The 18,578-nt window shown below is 50.5% G+C and overlaps 1 long non-coding RNA gene across 1 annotated transcript in view; it reads right to left on the bottom strand.

The window, feature by feature from the left end:
* Positions 1-3,757: 3,757 nt before the first annotated feature.
* LOC141160920 (uncharacterized) overlaps positions 3,758-18,578 on the bottom strand; it is a 58,527-nt gene continuing 43,706 nt past the window's right edge. The window contains exons 2-4 of the long non-coding RNA XR_012250573.1: positions 11,952-12,081; positions 11,699-11,764; positions 3,758-4,448 (exon numbers count right to left, since the gene is read on the bottom strand). This is a non-coding gene — a long non-coding RNA (uncharacterized lncRNA). The remainder of the gene's footprint in view (positions 4,449-11,698; positions 11,765-11,951; positions 12,082-18,578) is intronic.

The following is an 18,578-nucleotide window of genomic DNA, read 5'->3' as shown; positions in this document are numbered from 1 at the left end:
AGAGCGAGACCGCCTGGAGCGGTGAGCAAAGGCAGAGCAGAGCGAGACCGCCTGGAGCGGTGAGCAAGAGCAGAGCGAGACCGCCTGGAGCGGTGAGCAAAGGCAGGGCAGAGCGAGACCGCCTGGAGCGGTGAGCAAAGGCAGAGCAGAGCGAGACCGCCTGGAGCGGTGAGCAAAGGCAGAGCAGAGCGAGACCGCCTGGAGCGGTGAGAAAAGGCAGGGCAGAGCGAGACCGCCAGGAGAGGCGAGCAAAGGCAGAGCAGGCAAGAACAGCCGGAGCGGTGAGCAAGGCAGAGCAGGCAAGAACCGCCAGAGCGGTGAGCAAGGCAGAGCAAGCAAGAACCGCCGGAGCGGAGAGCAAGGCAGAGCAGGCAAGAACCGCCGGAGCGGTGAGCAAGGCAGAGCAGGCAAGAACCGCCGGAGCGGTGAGCAAAAGCAGAGCAGAGGGGACAGGGTTCTGTTCACATGGAACAGACTGGAAGGGAAAGGCAGAACCAGAAACACACAAGATACTTGCAATGAAGTAGTGAGTGGACTCTAAACTCACAAACGGAAGTACAGCGACAACTAGTAGGAGTTAGGTGCAGGTTCAGACTCTGCAGAAAAAGGAAAGGTAAGGACATAGAGAAAAACAGGAAACAGGCTAGGAGAGTGTTCAGACAGGAACTGAGTGTACAGACAGAAACTGACACTGTAGCGAGATACAGGAGCGAGTCTGGGTATGCGGCCCCCAGAAAAGGCGGAACGAACAGGCTAGGAGCGTGTTCAGACTGGCCTGGAAATACAGCCTCCAGGAAGGCGAACGGACAGGCAAGAAAACACAGACAACAGGTCTAGGTATGCGGCCCCTAGAAGGCGGGACGAACAGGCTAGGATACAGTTCAGACAGGAACTGCTACAGAAGAGATACAGGAGCCAGTCTGGGAATACAGTCCCCAGAGTGGTGGAAACAGACAAGAACAGAACAGGACCTGGCACATTCAGAGTAAGGCAGCGCACTGAATGATAGCGTTGCTCAGGCCTCAGCTACCAGGTGAAGCTGGTTTAAATATCCAGTGACTGACAGCAATAGGCTGAGGACGCATTAGGGGTGTGCCCACAGCAGCTACAAGAAACAGGAAGTGACCGGGCCACCGCCCTAAACAGTCAGAACAGAGACAAACAGACAGCATGGAAAGAAGCCACGCTAGCAAACTGGACTGATGCGATCTTGCATAGTGGGAGATGGTACCCTATGCAAGAACGCTGCCAGGTATACTACACTAGGATATATACTAACCAAGCATATAAAATATATATTCGATATTCAAATCTCCCAATACTATGAAAAAATACAGAAAATAATCAATTACATCACATTGCGAATGTAAACCACGCACATCATTATGACTCCCGGTATCAAAAAAACTGAGTGTTCACAAAAAATAGAGGCACACAAGAATGCGTGGGTACATACATGATACATCTATGCATAAATATACATGACATAGTATCAAACTGCATCATGATTTCTTGTTACGATGAATTGCCATTTCACACAGGGATATATAATCTTGCTGTATGTCATGAATGGAATGGTTCACGTCGCTACGGCAAAGAGGAAATCATAGAGAGCAAACAGCTGTATACCGACATATTAGAGATGAATGCCACAGGACCAGAGGACCTTGTAAAGAATAAAAATAATTAAAAAAGGGCTATAAACAACACATGGCAAAAACGTGCATGTATAAGATGTGGGCAAAGATCTAAGCTCATATATAACTGGTGATCACAAAAATGGCGCAAAGCTTAGATTTTCATTCAGCCCTGCCGGATGAACAGTATTCAAAGTCCATATCCACCTGGACTCCAATTGGCAATTGGGCCAGGCATTGCGATATCTGTCCACCCCGAATTCCTACTTGGATCAAATCGATTCCTCTCACCCTTAGGAGGTTACCATTGCTCTGATGGTGTAATTTAAAATGACGTGGAATCGATTTCAATGTGGATGTGTCCGTGTGATCCGCTGCTGCAATTATGCCCAAGACGTGTTCTCTTACACATACTTTGAGCTGGCGTGTCGTAAACATAAATTAACCCACCTGGTCATGTGGCATAGTACACAACATTTTTCGATAGACACGTGATATATTTTTTCAGCTCATAATTGGTGGAACCACTAGAATCGAAGAAATCATTACAGCGTTCCACATTAGGACAAGCCACGCAGCGTCCACACGGAACACATCCACTTTTCCTTACAGCACCACCCAAAAATGTCACTGCAGACTCACCCACAAAATGGCTTCTAACAAGCCGATCACGCAGGTTCTTAGACCGTCGAAACACAATGGCAGGTGTCTCTGGTATAAATTTTGAGACTATTGGGACTGCTTTCAAGGTTGTCCATGCTTTACAAAGGGCTTCCCTCATTGCAGGGGCTTGTGAGTGAAATTTAGTTATAAATCTCACCAGATCACCATCCTTGGTGGATCAAGAAACATAGAGAAGATTCTGACGGGAAGAATGTTTAGCCCTGTGATATGCTCTCTTGATCATCCTATGGCTATACCCGCTATAGTAGAACCTATTTTTTAGGTCTTGTGCCTGATTTTTAAAGTCTTGATCCGTGGAACAGATCCTGCGGAGACGCAGGAACTGTCCCACGGGAACAGATTGTACCACATGTCTCGGATGCAAAGATGATGCATGCAAGAGCATATTAGTAGATGTGGGCTTCCTATATATAGGTTTGTATAGCATTCTCACCATCCTTCCTGAGTGTAACATCAAGAAAAACCTCCTTATTAGGATCGTATTGATATGTAATATGGATTTTTAGGTCATTGCCATTAAGGCCGGACATAAAGGTTTCTAACTGTTGAACAGAACCCTGCAAGATCAGCAATATGTTGTCGATGTACCGCGTCCAGGACGCGGTCCATCGACGACTGCTGATCCGACAGGAGGAGGTCCCTCTCCCACAGCCCCAGGAACAGATTGGCATATGAGCGAGCAAACGCGGCAGCCATAGCTCTTCCCTGGAGCTGCAGGAAAAAAGGACCACTTAAAAACAAAAAAATTATGTGTTAATGTGAATTCCAGTAACTCAATCACCAGTTGACGGATATTGACCGGTAAATAAGAGCTGTCCAAAAAGAATTTGGTTGCTCTAACACCATCATTATGCCTTATGTTGGTGACGCGCCCCTGGGCCTGTGTCGCGCTGCGTTGCGCACGCGGGAGCTTACCCGGAGCCGGATCTCTTGAGGGTTGTAGTCTCGTGGCGGTGACCCGGTCCGTGCCCAGGGAGTCAAACTGAGCGGCGATGTAACAGCGGTAGATGTAGGACGACTACGCCACCCGTTGAATGCAGCTATGGAGCTGCTGCTGCAGGACAGTCCGCTGAGGCCGGTGGATGGATGGTGCAGCGTAGATGGTATAACCCCCAACGGGAGGGGTATGGCCTCAGGGCAGCAGATGTGGATGATGGGGGTAGCAGGAACCACTCAGAGACGGTGCGGTGTAATTCAGGGTCTTTACTGGTAACAACGATAGACCCTCCCGGAGTACTTGCTAGTGAACGGGGCCTGGTCAGTCCTTGAGCAGATGGGATCTCCCCTGGCCAGGCGGAGTTGTAGGCCTCCCAAACTGACTGTACTCTTCTGGCTACCTTGCTAGAAGCGGATATAAGTAGCCCACGTCCCTGAGTGTACCGTGTGGTGCTCACCCGTATGGCCGGTGACTCGGGGCCTTCTAATGGCTTCCGCTCCACGATGGCGGTGCTGGTCCCACGCGTGTGACCGTGCCTTCGGGTTTCTGGGCCTGAGGACCTGAAATCCCCTGCCGGTCGGCTTCTGCTGCTGGGTAAGAGTTAGTCCCCACAGCCTCGGACGCCAGGTCCGGTAAGAAAGCTTCTCAGTCAGGGCGAGCTCTGCAGCTGCCAGCCCCTGACTCGTAGTAGTATTCCTTCTGCTGTTTCTTGTCTCTACTCTCCTTGACTGCTCACCCTGCTTCAGCCCCGGGTTTATACAGGGGAAGTTCTTCCCCTCCCAAGACTGGGCAGGAGGTGTGGCATGCACAGGATCCCTGACCAAAGGACCTCCCACCTGCTCTCAGACATAACATTACATTACTGTGGAAAACCAGACCCCTGGGGTGCCACATTCCCCCCTAGTGAAATTTAGTACTCCGGGACTAAACATATTTTAGAAAAAAACATAACAAGATATAACAACAATAATAGTACAATAAGAAGAAACACATAAAGGTGGTCACGGCATGTCCGTAACCGGGTGTAGTCTTTGAAGAAAGCAAGGTGTCCATTTCACCAAAACAGGGAGACGTAACCAGGTAAGGGTCTGTCCTACCCCGAGTCCTTAACAGTCTCTAGTCCATCCTGGGTTACGCTCCAACTATGTACAAGGATTCCCGGTAAATCCACCAAGGATTCCTAAAAATAACTGGAAACACAAAATTATACACAAGCAACAATACACAGATAAACATAAATAAAACAATTTATACACTTCAAATCCTCCAGCGTGCGGGTAACTGGCCTCTAGTGGCCCTAGTGGACCTACGGAGCTGACTGTCTGGCCCTGAACTACAGGGTGTAGGAGCTGTCAAGGGTAAACTGGGCAGCTGTCTACCGGCTCTTTGTCTCACTAGGGGTACGGCAGGCTCACTATAAGCAGAGGGTTGATCCTCCTGTTCTGCTTGTGTGGAGTCTTCTGCCTCCTGGACCGGCTGTTCTTCCAGCTCTACCTGTTGCTCCGTAGGTGCTTGGGATGCTGGTTGGAGGAAGGTGAGTACGGGTACCACAACTGCACTATTGACTTGAGTCCAAGACCGAGGAAAGTCCCCGAGCACAGTACTAACCATATCTTCCCTTTCCTCTACGGGTCGATGGTCTTCTTGTTCCTCTTCAGGGTTCCTCAGTTGTTCGGGACACTTCTTCAGGTGGTCCCGGGATACAATGGCTGTGGTTTCCCCTCCGTCTTTACTGATGGTACAAACCTTCGGGTTCTCGTGGCTTGAGGGCAGTATGGTGTACGGGTCCTTCTCCCACTGGTCATCCAACTTGTGGAGCCGTCTCTTCCTCTTCAAGACCTGCTCTCCGGGTACCAGGGGAACAGCGGGAGCATACTGGTTGTAAGTTTTTTCTTGTCTTTCCCTAGCCTGACAGAGACTTCGCTCCACGCTCTCCTGTACTCTCCGGTACTGCTGCTGCCTCTCTGTGTCCCAGTCTGTTTCTGGTGAAGTGTCCTCGGGTGTCAGGACTCCCATTTCCAGGTCAACAGGTAACTTACCAGGTCTTGCCCTCATTAGGTAAGCCGGGGTACAGTTGGTGGAACCTACCGGGATGTGGTTGTATAGGTCCACCAGATCGGGCAACTTCTCAGGCCACAGACTGCGTTCTTCCAGGGGCAACGTTTTTAGAAGATCCATTACCACCTGGTTCATTTTCTCACAAAGTCCATTAGTTTGCGGATGGTAGGGTGTCGTCCTTATCTTCCGGCAGCCATACAGATTGCAGAATTCCTGGAAGACCTCCGCTTCAAAGGCAGGTCCCTGGTCCGTCAGCACTTGGTCCGGGTACCCGTGTGGACGGCAAAAGTGCTGCTGGAAGGCTCTAGCTGCTGTTTGAGCCGTTAAGTCCTTGACGGGGACGACAACCAGAAACCGGGAGTAATGATCCACGATGGTTAACGCGTAGACGTAGCCACTTCTGCTTGGGGTCAGTTTTACATGATCCAAGGCTACCAGTTCCAACGGTTGCCGGGTGACGATGGACTGCAGGGGAGTCTTCTGGCTGGCACGGTCCTTCCTTCTCAGGTTGCACGGGCCACAGTCTCTGCACCACTTCTCGATGGTTCCCCTCATGCCTACCCAGTGGAACCGCTCGCGCAGCAGGAACTCCAGCTTCTTCCACCCGAAGTGTCCAGCTCCGTCGTGGTATGCCTCCATCACCATGGCTGCGTCTCTTCGTGGCACCACTACTTGCCAGAGTAATTCATGCGTCCGGGAGTTAACCATTCTGCGGCACAACTTCCCTTTGTAAAGGAACAGTCGACTCTTTTCTGCCCATAGTTGTTTGGCTTCCTCCGGAGCGTCTGGTTCAAGGCGAGCCTCGGGCCGAGTCAGCATCTCCTTCACCAGTCGGACGGCAGGGTCGCTGTCTTGCGTTTCCGCCCAGTTGTAGTGGGGTAAGGGGTTCAACGTAGCAGCCTGCTTACTCCTTACCCGGTGGGAATACTGGATAGTCCCATGACGGTGGAATGCAGGGAGTTCAACTTCTTCCAGTCCCTCCGGATCTTCTCCTCCGTCCGGCAGGTTGGGCATCCTGGACAGGGCGTCCGCGTTGGTATTGGAGCGTCCTGCCCGGTATTTGATTGTGAACTCGTAGTTGGACAGACGGGCCATCCACCTCTGCTCCAGGGCACCGAGTCTTGCCGTGTCCAGGTGTGTCAACGGGTTGTTATCCGTGTACACGGTGAACCGGGAAGAAGCGAGGTAATGCTTAAAGCGCTCGGTGACTGCCCATACTACGGCCAGGAACTCTAACTTAAATGAGCTGTAATTCTCGGGGTTCCTTTCGGTGGGTCGCAGTTTTCGGCTGGCGTAGGCAATTACTCGTTCCTTCCCCTGCTGGATCTGGGACAGTACGGCTCCTAGCCCGATGTTACTGGCGTCGGTGTAGAGGATAAAGGGCTGGCTATAATCCGGGTACGCCAGGATTTCGTCCCCCGTGAGGGCCATCTTCAGCTGGCGGAAGGACTCTTCTTCCAGCTCCTCCCATTTGAAGGGCGGTTTCTGGTTCTTGGCCTTCCGGGACTGGCCTATCAGGAGGTCCTGCATAGGTGCTGCCTTTTTGGTGAAACCGGGAATAAACTTTCGGTAGTAGCCTACCAACCCGAGGAACTGCCGCACTTCTTTTACGCTGGAGGGGCTTGGCCATTCCTTAATTGCGGTGATCTTATCAGGGTCGGGAGCCACTCCGTCAGCGCTCACCACGTGTCCCAGGTACTGCACCTTTGGTTTCAGGAGGTGACACTTGGAGGGTTTCACCTTTAGGCCGTAACTTGCCAGAGCTTCGAACACTTCCGCCAGGTGTTTCAGGTGGTCCTCATACGTCTTGGAATATACGATGACGTCGTCCAGGTACAACAGGACCGTCTCGAAGTTTCTGTGGCCCAGACAACACTCCATTAGTCGTTGGAAGGTTCCCGGTGCGTTGCAGAGTCCGAACGGCATGCAGGTGAACTCGCTAAGTCCCATCGGGGTGGTGAATGCGGTCTTCTCCCGGTCCGCCTCTGCTACAGGAACCTGCCAGTACCCGCTAGTGAGATCCAAGGTAGAGAAGAAGTTAGCAGATCTTAAAGCAGCCAATGACTCCTCTATCCTTGGTAAGGGGTACGCATCCTTGTGTGTGATACGATTGATTTTCCGGTAATCTACACACATCCTCATGGTGTTGTCTTTCTTTCGGACTAAGACTAGTGGAGCTGCCCAGGGGCTACAGCTATCCCTGATCACCCCAGCCTCCTTCATGTCTCTAAGCATCCCCTTGGCGTGTTGGTAGTGGGCAGGGGGTACGGGTCGATACCTCTCTTTTATAGGAGGATGGTCTCCCGTGGGGATGTGGTGTTCTACCCCCTTGACTCGCCCGAAGTCTAACGGGTGTTTACTGAACACTCTCTCGTACTCCTGAACCACCCGATAGACTCCTTGTTTCTGATGTGCGGGAGTGGAGTCAGTACCCAGATGTAGTTGCTGACACCAGTCCTCCATGTTTTTCTTAGAGCCGTTACCTTCCTCCGGGTGAGATGGAGGCAAGGGTTCCACAGATTGTATAGAATTTTGGTTAATGGTATATAATTTGGCTAGCGTGGCATACCGGGGCAGGTACACTTCCCTCTCCCCGATATTTATTATGCGAACGGGCACCCTCCCATGGCGTACATCAACCACCCCCCGTGCTGTCAAAATGGTGGGCCTACTGTCCGAGTAAACTGGTTCTACCATTGCCTGGTAATCTCTACCTCTCAGACCAATAGCTGCCCGGCACCAAATCATCATTTCACTTTTTGGGGGCATGGCAATAGGAAAAGGGTCACACATTCTTACGCTACCAATCTCACCGCCGGAGAGTTCCACCTGTTGCCGTCGCATCAGTGCCCGGATCTCTTTCTGGAGCACCCGCTGCTCGCCGGAGCTGGCGTTCTTGGCAACCTGCTGTAAAAGGAAAATCACCTCTGCAAGACAATTTTCAATTACATTAGTTCCTAGAGTTATTTTTGGGTGACTCTCATGTTTGTCAATATCTACAATGATCAGTCCCTGTGCTGCCAGTTCGACTCTACCGATTTTGATGGTCACCTCTTTAAATCCGATCTGTGGCACGGGCTGGCCATTGCTGGCGATGATACTCAAGTCGTCGTCAGGGTAGCGGGTAATATCCGAGTCATTCCAGTACTGCTTAAAGAGCACGTACGGGATAGTGGTGACCTGTGACCCGGTGTCCAGTAGGGCACTCATGGGAATGCCATCCAGTACCACAGGCAAGACTGGACGTCCTCCCACATATCTGTCGCGCCAGTTCGATGGGCCTGGTGATCTTTTTCCTGGGGGTTGGCCCTCTACCCCAGGTTGTGCCCGTTTAAAGAACAGTACCTTGCCATATGTCCAGGTTGATTGCAGCGGCGGCAGATGGGTCGTCCGTCCTCGCTGTATCGGTCACTGGGTCTTCCTCTGGCCGGTGGGGTCCTCCTTGGTCGACGCCACGGGATGTCCTCCGGTCCGGATGCCAGCTGGATCTTCCCTGGGGTGGAAGCCTGTAAAGACTGCACAGTTCGGGTTAGCGCAGCAACGCTCTTAGCTAGCTCTTGGACCTGATGGTGTAGGTCTGGAGCCGGGTCATTGTCCAAAGCCTGCGCATCAGCTCCCACAGGCCCTGCCGACAAGGGCGCCGCCTCCTGGTGGTAAGTGATAGCAGGGCGCTTGTGGGTCACAACGCCACCCGGTGCCGGTTCTCGGAGCACCCGGATGGCTCTGTCCTTGAACTGTGCAAAGCCCAGATGGGGATCCTGTAAGGCCATTGCCCGCAACTGGGTTCGGTGGGTATTACAATACAGTCCCTCTATAAACTGTTCGGTCAACAGCCTGTCCTCGTTTCCCACTTCATCAGGGTCAGTCTGCTTAATGGCCCTCAGGGCCTCTTGTAGGTTTAGTGCATAGTCCCTTATACTCTCATGCGCTCGCTGCTTGCACCCGTAGAATCTAAGCTTAATCTCGGCTGAGGTGCGGGTATCAAAGGTGTCCTTCAGCCGGGTTAGTATCCCTGCGACAGTCTTCCTCCCAGGTGGCCAGGATTTTACTTCCCTTTTGGCTGCCCCGGTTAGTTGGGCCACCAGGATGCTCACTTTTTGCTCTTCTGTGAGGGGGTACACCTGGAAGAGGCTATCCAGCTTTTCTCTAAAGTCATGCAGGGTATGTGACTCCCCTGAGTACTGGGGTAGCCAAGCTGCTCCCGGGATATAGGGCATGGTGAAGGGCATAACTGCAGCAGCGGTGGCGCTGGCGGGGGTTGAGGCAATGAAGCTCTCCTCCGCATCCGACATCTTCCTCCCCCCTAGTGGACCGTGGCCTACCTTGCGATGATCCTGTTCCGTAGGCCGCGGCTCCGCAGTAGATCGTCAGGGTTGAGGACCTTCCGTCGCGCTCCGGTGACGTCGGCGTCTGCTGGGCTCCTTCCAGGACCTTACGCAACGTCCGGACGTGAGGCGGGGCTTCAGTTCTCGCGCGCTTTCGGAGTCCACGCCCCTCTTCTTCCCGCGCGGCGTCCTCAAGATGGCGTCCAACGGCGGGAAAACTCCACGGATGGCGGGAAGAAGGCTGAAGATGGCGCCGGATGGCGGGAATCTTCACAGATGGCGGGAAGAAGGCTGAAAATGGCGCCGGATGGCGGGAATCTTCACCGATGGCGGGAAAACTTCACCACAGGTAAGTTTGAAAAGTCTCTTTTTCAGGCACGCAGTACCCGGTGGTTGCGGGCACGAAATCCTGCCGACTACGCCAAAGTTGACGCGCCCCTGGGCCTGTGTCGCGCTGCGTTGCGCACGCGGGAGCTTACCCGGAGCCGGATCTCTTGAGGGTTGTAGTCTCGTGGCGGTGACCCGGTCCGTGCCCAGGGAGTCAAACTGAGCGGCGATGTAACAGCGGTAGATGTAGGACGACTACGCCACCCGTTGAATGCAGCTATGGAGCTGCCGCTGCAGGACAGTCCGCTGAGGCCGGTGGATGGATGGTGCAGCGTAGATGGTATAACCCCCAACGGGAGGGGTATGGCCTCAGGGCAGCAGATGTGGATGATGGGGGTAGCAGGAACCACTCAGAGACGGTGCGGTGTAATTCAGGGTCTTTACTGGTAACAACGATAGACCCTCCCGGAGTACTTGCTAGTGAACGGGGCCTGGTCAGTCCTTGAGCAGATGGGATCTCCCCTGGCCAGGCGGAGTTGTAGGCCTCCCAAACTGACTGTACTCTTCTGGCTACCTTGCTAGAAGCGGATATAAGTAGCCCACGTCCCTGAGTGTACCGTGTGGTGCTCACCCGTATGGCCGGTGACTCGGGGCCTTCTAATGGCTTCCGCTCCACGATGGCGGTGCTGGTCCCACGCGTGTGACCGTGCCTTCGGGTTTCTGGGCCTGAGGACCTGAAATCCCCTGCCGGTCGGCTTCTGCTGCTGGGTAAGAGTTAGTCCCCACAGCCTCGGACGCCAGGTCCGGTAAGAAAGCTTCTCAGTCAGGGCGAGCTCTGCAGCTGCCAGCCCCTGACTCGTAGTAGTATTCCTTCTGCTGTTTCTTGTCTCTACTCTCCTTGACTGCTCACCCTGCTTCAGCCCCGGGTTTATACAGGGGAAGTTCTTCCCCTCCCAAGACTGGGCAGGAGGTGTGGCATGCACAGGATCCCTGACCAAAGGACCTCCCACCTGCTCTCAGACATAACATTACATTACTGTGGAAAACCAGACCCCTGGGGTGCCACATTGGTATACAGGGACTCTACGTCGGCTGTTACCAACAATACGTCAGGCTCTAAATAGACCCCATCAACCCTCCGTAATAGATCCACTGTATCTTTTAAGAATGAGGGAAGATTCTCAACCAAAGGCTGTAGTTTAGAATCAATCCATCTATAAACGTGCTCCAAATTATTTCCCCTTCCAGATATAATGGAATGCCCCGGAGGTGTCTCTAAATTTTTGTGGAGTTTAGGGAGCAAATAGAAAGTAGGTATTGTGGGCTCTGTGACTGACAATGCTGAAGCCAGATCACGGGTGATAACCCCACTATCAATGGCATTATCAAGGATGGTTTGCAGTTGCTGCCTAAAAGCAGACAAGGGGTTGTATGTAAGCTTCTTATAACATATTTTATTGTTAAGTTGGCAAAATGCCTCTTTCTCGTACATTTGTATCGGTCAGATGACAATATTCCCCTCCTTGTCTGCTGGTTTCAATACAACATCTGTCAAACCACTCAATACCTTAAGCCTATCACGCTTCTCACTAGTGAGATTATCACCCCTAATATGGCGGGGGATCTTTTGAAATTTGTTGGAGACAATCTGCACAAAAAGTTCTACATTTGTACATGCCAAAAGGGGGGGAATTTCTTTGAAAGTTGTTGAATCGATGGCGGTATCTTACCATTTTCAGTTGTGTTATGTTCAACCGACAACTCCTCCAATGTCCTTAGGGCCAATTGTTCCTCCTCTGTGGGGAACAATTGATGGAGATCATCATTATAAAAATGACGTTTGAAAATTAGTGACCGTGCGAAGATGTGCAGGTCTTTTATAGCGGTAAAGCTGTCAAACCCAGAGGATGAGGAGAAGGACAGACCCTTGCTAAGTAGAGAGAGATCGACAGCAGAGAGAATATGTTTACTTAGATTGATTACCTTAATATCTCTCTTTTTCTTTTCTGCTGGTCGAAAGTCATATGGGATGGTAATTATATTCCCGTTGTTTAATGGAGTTTGTCCCGGACCGTGAAACCATGGACGTGGACGGCACATCTGATGTATCACTCTGGAACAACATGGACGTAACAGATGGTGTACGAGAGGATGGAGGACGTGAAGAGGATGCTTGCCACCAGCGGTACACTGTACTAAGTAGGTAATCTCGTATATCTTTATTGAGTTTAGTTGATTGGGTGTCATGAATTTTTTTCACCGTAAAAGCCTGTACTTTTTCAGGTGGACAATTAGATCTAAGATCAGTCTGTGCCGCATTAATCAATTTATCCAAATTTGTGATGGCATTAGTGTTAGATTCAACTAATAGTTGCATAAAGATGTTGGAGCAATTGTCACATACCTCCTCCCATTTCACAACAAACATTACATCATCCACAGGAAAGGTACGAGTAACGTGTACACGAAGACCTCTAGGGATCAATTTACGTTTCATACATTTTTCTAAAAAAGCTCTGTTCCACCAAAGCTTAAGGCCCCGTCACACTTAGCGACGCTGCAGCGATCCCGACAATGATACGACCTGTCAGGGATCGTTGCTGCGTCGCTATGTGGTCGCTGGTGAGCTGTCAAACAGGCAGGCTCACCAACGATCAGGGGAGCAGCGACATCGTGGAAAGAATCTTTCCACGATGTCCTGCTCCTGGTTACGAGCCTGCTGAAGCAGGAGCAGGCTGGTAATCATGGTAAACATCGGGTTACTAGGGGCACACGCGCACCTAGTAACCCGTTGTTTATCATGGTTACCAGTCTGCTACAGTGAGCGGGAGGTTACCGCTCACTGTAGCAGAGTTGTAACCATGATAAACAACGGGTTACTAGGTGCGCGTGTGCCCCTAGTAACCAGATGTTTACCATGGTTACCAGCCTGATCGCTGCTCCCTCTGGTCACACACAGCGATGTGTGCTGACCAAACGGGAGGGCAACGACCAAAAAATGGTCCAGGACACTTTGCAGCGATCAGCGACCTCACAGCAGGTGCCTGATCGTTGCAAAGTGTCACACATAGCGACATCGCTGGTGAGGTCGCTGTTGCGTCACCAAAACAGTGACACAGCAGCGATCTCGCTAGCGATCTCGCTATGTGAGATGGGGGCTTTAGTCCTTTTAATTAATAAAGATTGAATAGTAGAAAATTGATTGTCCAATTTGTGATCACCAGTTAGTTGAGCATCACCATTATCACCACCAAAAACCTGCTCAATCTGAGAAAGCCTTGGCCTTGTAGTCCATTGTTTCTGAAGTTGAGCCTGTGCAAGACACAGCAAATACAATGAAGAGATAGCTAACAGAAATCAGCCATATCTGTAAATTAGCTCTAAGCATGTTAACATATATAGTATTAATGGCTGTCAAATCTAGGACTATCTGGAAGACAAATCATCATACATAACAATGGGGGGAGACGACTAGGTCGCCTAAATAATGATACGGACATCCATAGTATAGAAAGATCAAAATATTGACAGGTTAATGTGAGATAAAAATATCATTAGTAGTGTTGAGCCACCCCCGTAGTGTTCGAGTTCGGTTCGTCGAACACCCGTGTGTTCGCCGAACTGTTCGTCGAACTGTTCGTCGAACACCTTCGAACACCGTTAAAACCAATGGCAGGCAAACAAAAACACATAGAAACACATAGAAAACACCTTCAAAGGTGTCCAAAAGCTGACAAACTGCTCAGAAGACACAACTAACACATGGAAAAGTGACAAGTACATATAGTCATGCGAAAAGAAAAGAGGTGGAGGAGTAAAAGGAGGGGGAGACACAGATATAGGCATGTCATGCCCTTCTAAAATCCAAAAAGTGAGAAGCCGACACGGCCAGTCCGCTCCTGCCCGTGCCACCTCCGTGTCGCCGGGTTTGTGCCAGAGCCGCGGTGAACCCTGACGGCCAGCCCCCCTCTCCCAATACTGGTGCCTGTCCGCTGGTGGGTCGAGCGAGCCCCCCTGTGGTGGAGGCAGCTCTAAGCTTTTTAATTTAAATTGTCTCTCTAATTTGAATGAATACACTTTAAATCCATTTACAAGGACCTATTGGAGGGCAAGTCTCATGCCAGCAGCCGCGTAATTCCAGCTCCAGTAGCGTCCACTAAAGCTGCTGCAGTTAAAAAGCTTTTATAAGGATCGAGCTCGGCTGTCCACCGCAAGGCATCCTACTGCCAGTCCCAGCCCCTATGCCTTGGGATGCCTCCTGATGCTCTTCACTGAGTATCCCGTGGTCCCGAAGCATTTCCTTTGAAAAAATTAAGTGTCCAAACTACAGGTGGTGTAGCTTGCTTAACAGCCGGGATAATCCGCTGACTAGCAGACACTGCTACTAGGCACAAAGTATTTCCTGGGCTAGATGCAGTTAAAAATTTGTAATTAGATACTCTCGTTGGATGCTGAGAAAGCATTCCATAGAGTCTCCTGGCACGCCATATATGATTCTCTTAAAAAGCTTGGGGTAGGGGTCTAGGGGACCCTTTTATAGCCAAAATCACGGCCCTGTATCGCAATACGTCACCTAGGCTGAAGATAGATGGAACTGTAGCACCCTGAGGGCTCAGTTGCTACAGAGGTATTGCACCTCACCCAGAGGTGTGATATCTCACTCTCAGGTAAGGATGGAGTGTGGATCAGGACCCGACACCTGCATGCATTACACCACATTGCCGTGGGGCAGGGCGACCAATATGCCCCTGAGATGGGCACGACAGTCCCTGTCCCTGGCTGGAGTGGTGGGAGGGAACATTGAGAAAGGGGAACCCTGTAGTGCAGGAGCAGGGAGGAAGCAGTTCCTGGGTGCATTGAGAAGGGAGAATAAAAGGTGGGCACCATCTTAGTTCAGTGCAGAGAAGTCTGAGCAGAAGTGACAGGGAGCAGGGGCTCTGCATGAGCTCTGCTCCGGAGGCGGGCCTAGTAACAGAGGCCCAGGCCTGGAAGAGGGAGAAGGAAGGAAGAGGATCGGAGAAGGCTCCAGGAACGAGGAACGAAGGGATCCCAGGGGTGCGGACGGGCGAGTCGCCACCGCACGCCCGAATCCACCTGCGTGGAGGGGTCAGGCCAAAGGGGGAGACCGGTCCCCGAAACTAGTGGAGGCAGGAAACGACCCTCAGCTAGAAACCGGAGGCTGTGACATTTTATGTGGCGCAGCTCCTCGCTACACCTGCTAGGAAGGCACCACATAGGGTCAGGGAAACTGGCGCCAAGTTTACCAAGAGGAGACCCGAGGCAGCCGGACAGAAGGGTTGGTAAGAAAGGCCAGACAAAAGACACACAAAGGGGGTCCTGTGAAGCGCTCCAAAGTTATCTGGGAGTTGTCTGAGCCCCTCACCTGGTGAGCACAGTACGACGTGGGCAGCCGTTACCTGCAGACGTGGTCTGGATAATAAGAACTGTGAGTAAAGGCCCTGGACTGCATCACTGACTCCGTGTCGTTACTGCTGCTGCCCTGCACCATCACCCCCATCCTCCGCATACACTGCCCTGAGGCTATACTCCTCCCATGGGGAGTTATGCTACGCTCTGCTGCACCCACAACACCAGCCTCAGCGGTCTGCCCTGCAGCGGCGGTTCACTCTGACCGCAATCCACGGGTGGCGTAGTCGGACATTTAAACATCAAAACCACATAAATAGTTCCGCCACTGGTTTGACCACTCTGAGCCACGGAACCGGGTCGCCGCCACGGAGACTACAACCACCAGCATCCACCAAAAAGGGTCCGGCTCCGGGTGTCCCAAGGCCCAGGGGGTGCATCAGAACATTTTCATCACCTTTCACAATCACCAATGGGACAAGGCAGGCATGTCACCTGTCCCCTCTCTTATACATCCTAGTGACGGAGCACCTGCTCTCATCAATTCGCCATAACCCCAATATTAGGTGGATTGAGGTGGAAGGCACCGAGTACAAGTGCTCTCTATTTGCTGATGATGTCCTAGTATATATCACTCAATCACATATATCCATCCATGCTGTTATGGCTGAAATAGATCACTTTGTTACATGGTCAAATTTTAAAATCAATGCAGCGAAGTCTGAGGCCCTCGATGTCTCCCTCCCCAAATCCATACAGGATTCCATCCAGTCCAACTTTCCCTTTGCCTGGCCCTCACAGGGTATCAAATACTTAGGAATTCCTATTCATAGAGACCTCTCCCATCTATGTTATCTTAATTTTGGGCCCTTTATTGAACAACTCCATACAGACCACGGTTGGCAAGTTAGAACTGTAAGATTCACTACGTGAACCACTGGTGTTTTGTGGAAAAGCACATGTACACTGTGTTCCAAATTATTATGCAAAAAGTGTTTAGGAGTGATAAGGGAAGAATTTGTTTGTTTGTCAGTTAAACTCATTGATGGTGATGTGTGTCAGGGCTCTTTATATCACTGTAAGCAATTGCAGACACCTGTGCTAATTAGTTTGGCAGGTGTGTCCAATGAAAGGCAAGACTACTTAAGAAGGCTGTCTCACATTATTAAGCAGCCTACATTTTCTGCCAAAATGGGAAAGAAAAAGGATGTGTCGGCTGCTGAGAAGCAACAAATTGTGGAGTGTTTAGGTCAAGGCATGACTACAATCAACATTGTGCGATGATCAGGATGAAGTGTCTTGGCAATCAAGAAGTATGTAGCTGATTCACAGTACACACGTGTGCGTGCTGATAAGGGCAAATTTAGGACTCTTTCCTACAGGCAATTACGTCAGGTTAAAAGAGCAGCGGCAAAAAAGCCTTGTCATAGCAGCAGACAAGTTTTTGAAGCTGCTGGTGCCTCCAACGTCCCCCGAACAACAAGATGCAGGGTCCTTCAGAGGTTTGCAGCTGTGCATACGCCATCCTGTCGACCTCCTCTATCCACTTCACACAAGCAGAAACGGCTCCAGTGGGCCAAACATTATATGAAGACTGATTTCCAAACTGTTTTGTTCACGGATGAGTGTCGTGCAACGCTCGATGGTCCAGATGGATGGAGTGGAGGATGGCTGGTTGATGGACACCCCACGCAAACACGGCTACAGCGCCAACAAGGAGGAGGTGGAGTAATGTTTTGGGCTGGAATCATGGGGAGAGAGATTGTCGGCCCCTTTAGGATCCCTGAAGGGGTAAAGATGAACTCCATAATGTATGTGGAGTTTCTCAAACAGCACTTCCTGCCATGGTTCAAGAAGAAGAACCGTGTATTCCACAGCAAGATCATTTTTATGCATGATAATGCACCATCTCATGCTGCACATAAAACATCTGCATCTCTGGCTGATATGGGCATAAAAAGGGGACAAACTTATGGTGTGACACCCATGCTCCCCTGACCTCTACCCCATTCAGAACCTCTGGAGCATCATCAAAAGGAGTGTCTATGATGGCGGGAGGCAGTTCACATCTAAGCAACAGCTCTGGGAGGGTATTCTGTCCTCATGCAAAACAATTGAAGCAGAAACCATCCAAAACCTGACAAATTCAATGGACGAGAGAGTTCAGAAGCTCCTTTCGAACAAGGGGTCCTATGTGAAAATGTAACATCACCTAGAATAAAGTTTTGAGTTGAAAACTGTTTGATTTCAGTTTCTAATAACCTGCTAATGCTTATAATTTCAAAAATGACCATTTTTTTGGTCTTTATTAAAATGAAAAGGTTGATCGAAAAGTTTGGGGGATCTAAGAGTGTGGCAACCCAGTAGTCAGGATTACTTCGAATTCTGACAATATGAGGGTCATGTTGCAGGTAGTGCAGCAGGAAGGCACTTATGTGTCTTGCGCATCTCGGAGCCCCAAAATTATTTTCCGGGCTAGATGCAGCTAAAAATTATTATTAATTTTAAATCTGGTGGAGCTTAGTATAGATGGCCTAATAGAATCAGTGCTGCACACTGCTACAAAGCCCAAATTATTTTCCAGCCAAGGTACAGATAAACATGATTAGTAATTTTAAATCTGGTGGAGCTTAGTATAGATGGCCTAATAGAATCAGTACTGCACACTGCTACAAAGCCCAAATTATTTTCCAGCCAAGATACAGATAAACATGATTAGTAATTTTAAATCTGGTGGAGCTTATTATAGATGGCCTAATAGAATCAGTGCTGCACACTGCTACAAAGCCCAAATTATTTTCCAGCCAAGATACAGATAAACATGATTAGTAATTTGAAAGCTTAAAATGGTTGGTGAGGTGATTTTAACCAATCATCAAGCTTTTACTCTCCCCAGGATGACACAGGGGTAGAAAAGTCGTTTCGGATCCATGATTTGTTCATCTTTATGAACGTAAGTCTGTCTACATTATCAGTGGAGAGCCACGTGCGCTTATCTGTCAGCACACCACCAGCAGTGCTGAACACACGTTCAGACAGAACGCTGGCTGCGGGGCATGACAAGATCTCCAAGGCGTAAGTGGCTAGCTCCGGCCATTTATCCAGATTGGAAGCCCAAAAAGAGCAAGGGTCCAGTGACACAGTCATGGCTTCAATGTTTACTTGGAGATACTCCTGTACCATCGTCTCTAGGCGTTGACTATGTGTCAGACTTCTTGTCTCCTGTGGCCTTGCAAAGGATGG

The sequence above is a fragment of the Phyllobates terribilis genome, unplaced genomic scaffold, assembly GCF_046119375.1.
Source record: "Phyllobates terribilis strain yellow unplaced genomic scaffold, ASM4611937v1 Scaffold_9__5_contigs__length_417890890, whole genome shotgun sequence".
Taxonomy (NCBI): domain Eukaryota; kingdom Metazoa; phylum Chordata; class Amphibia; order Anura; family Dendrobatidae; genus Phyllobates; species Phyllobates terribilis.
Note: the sequence above shows the minus strand (reverse complement) of the source record. Positions and strands in the feature narration are given on the sequence as shown.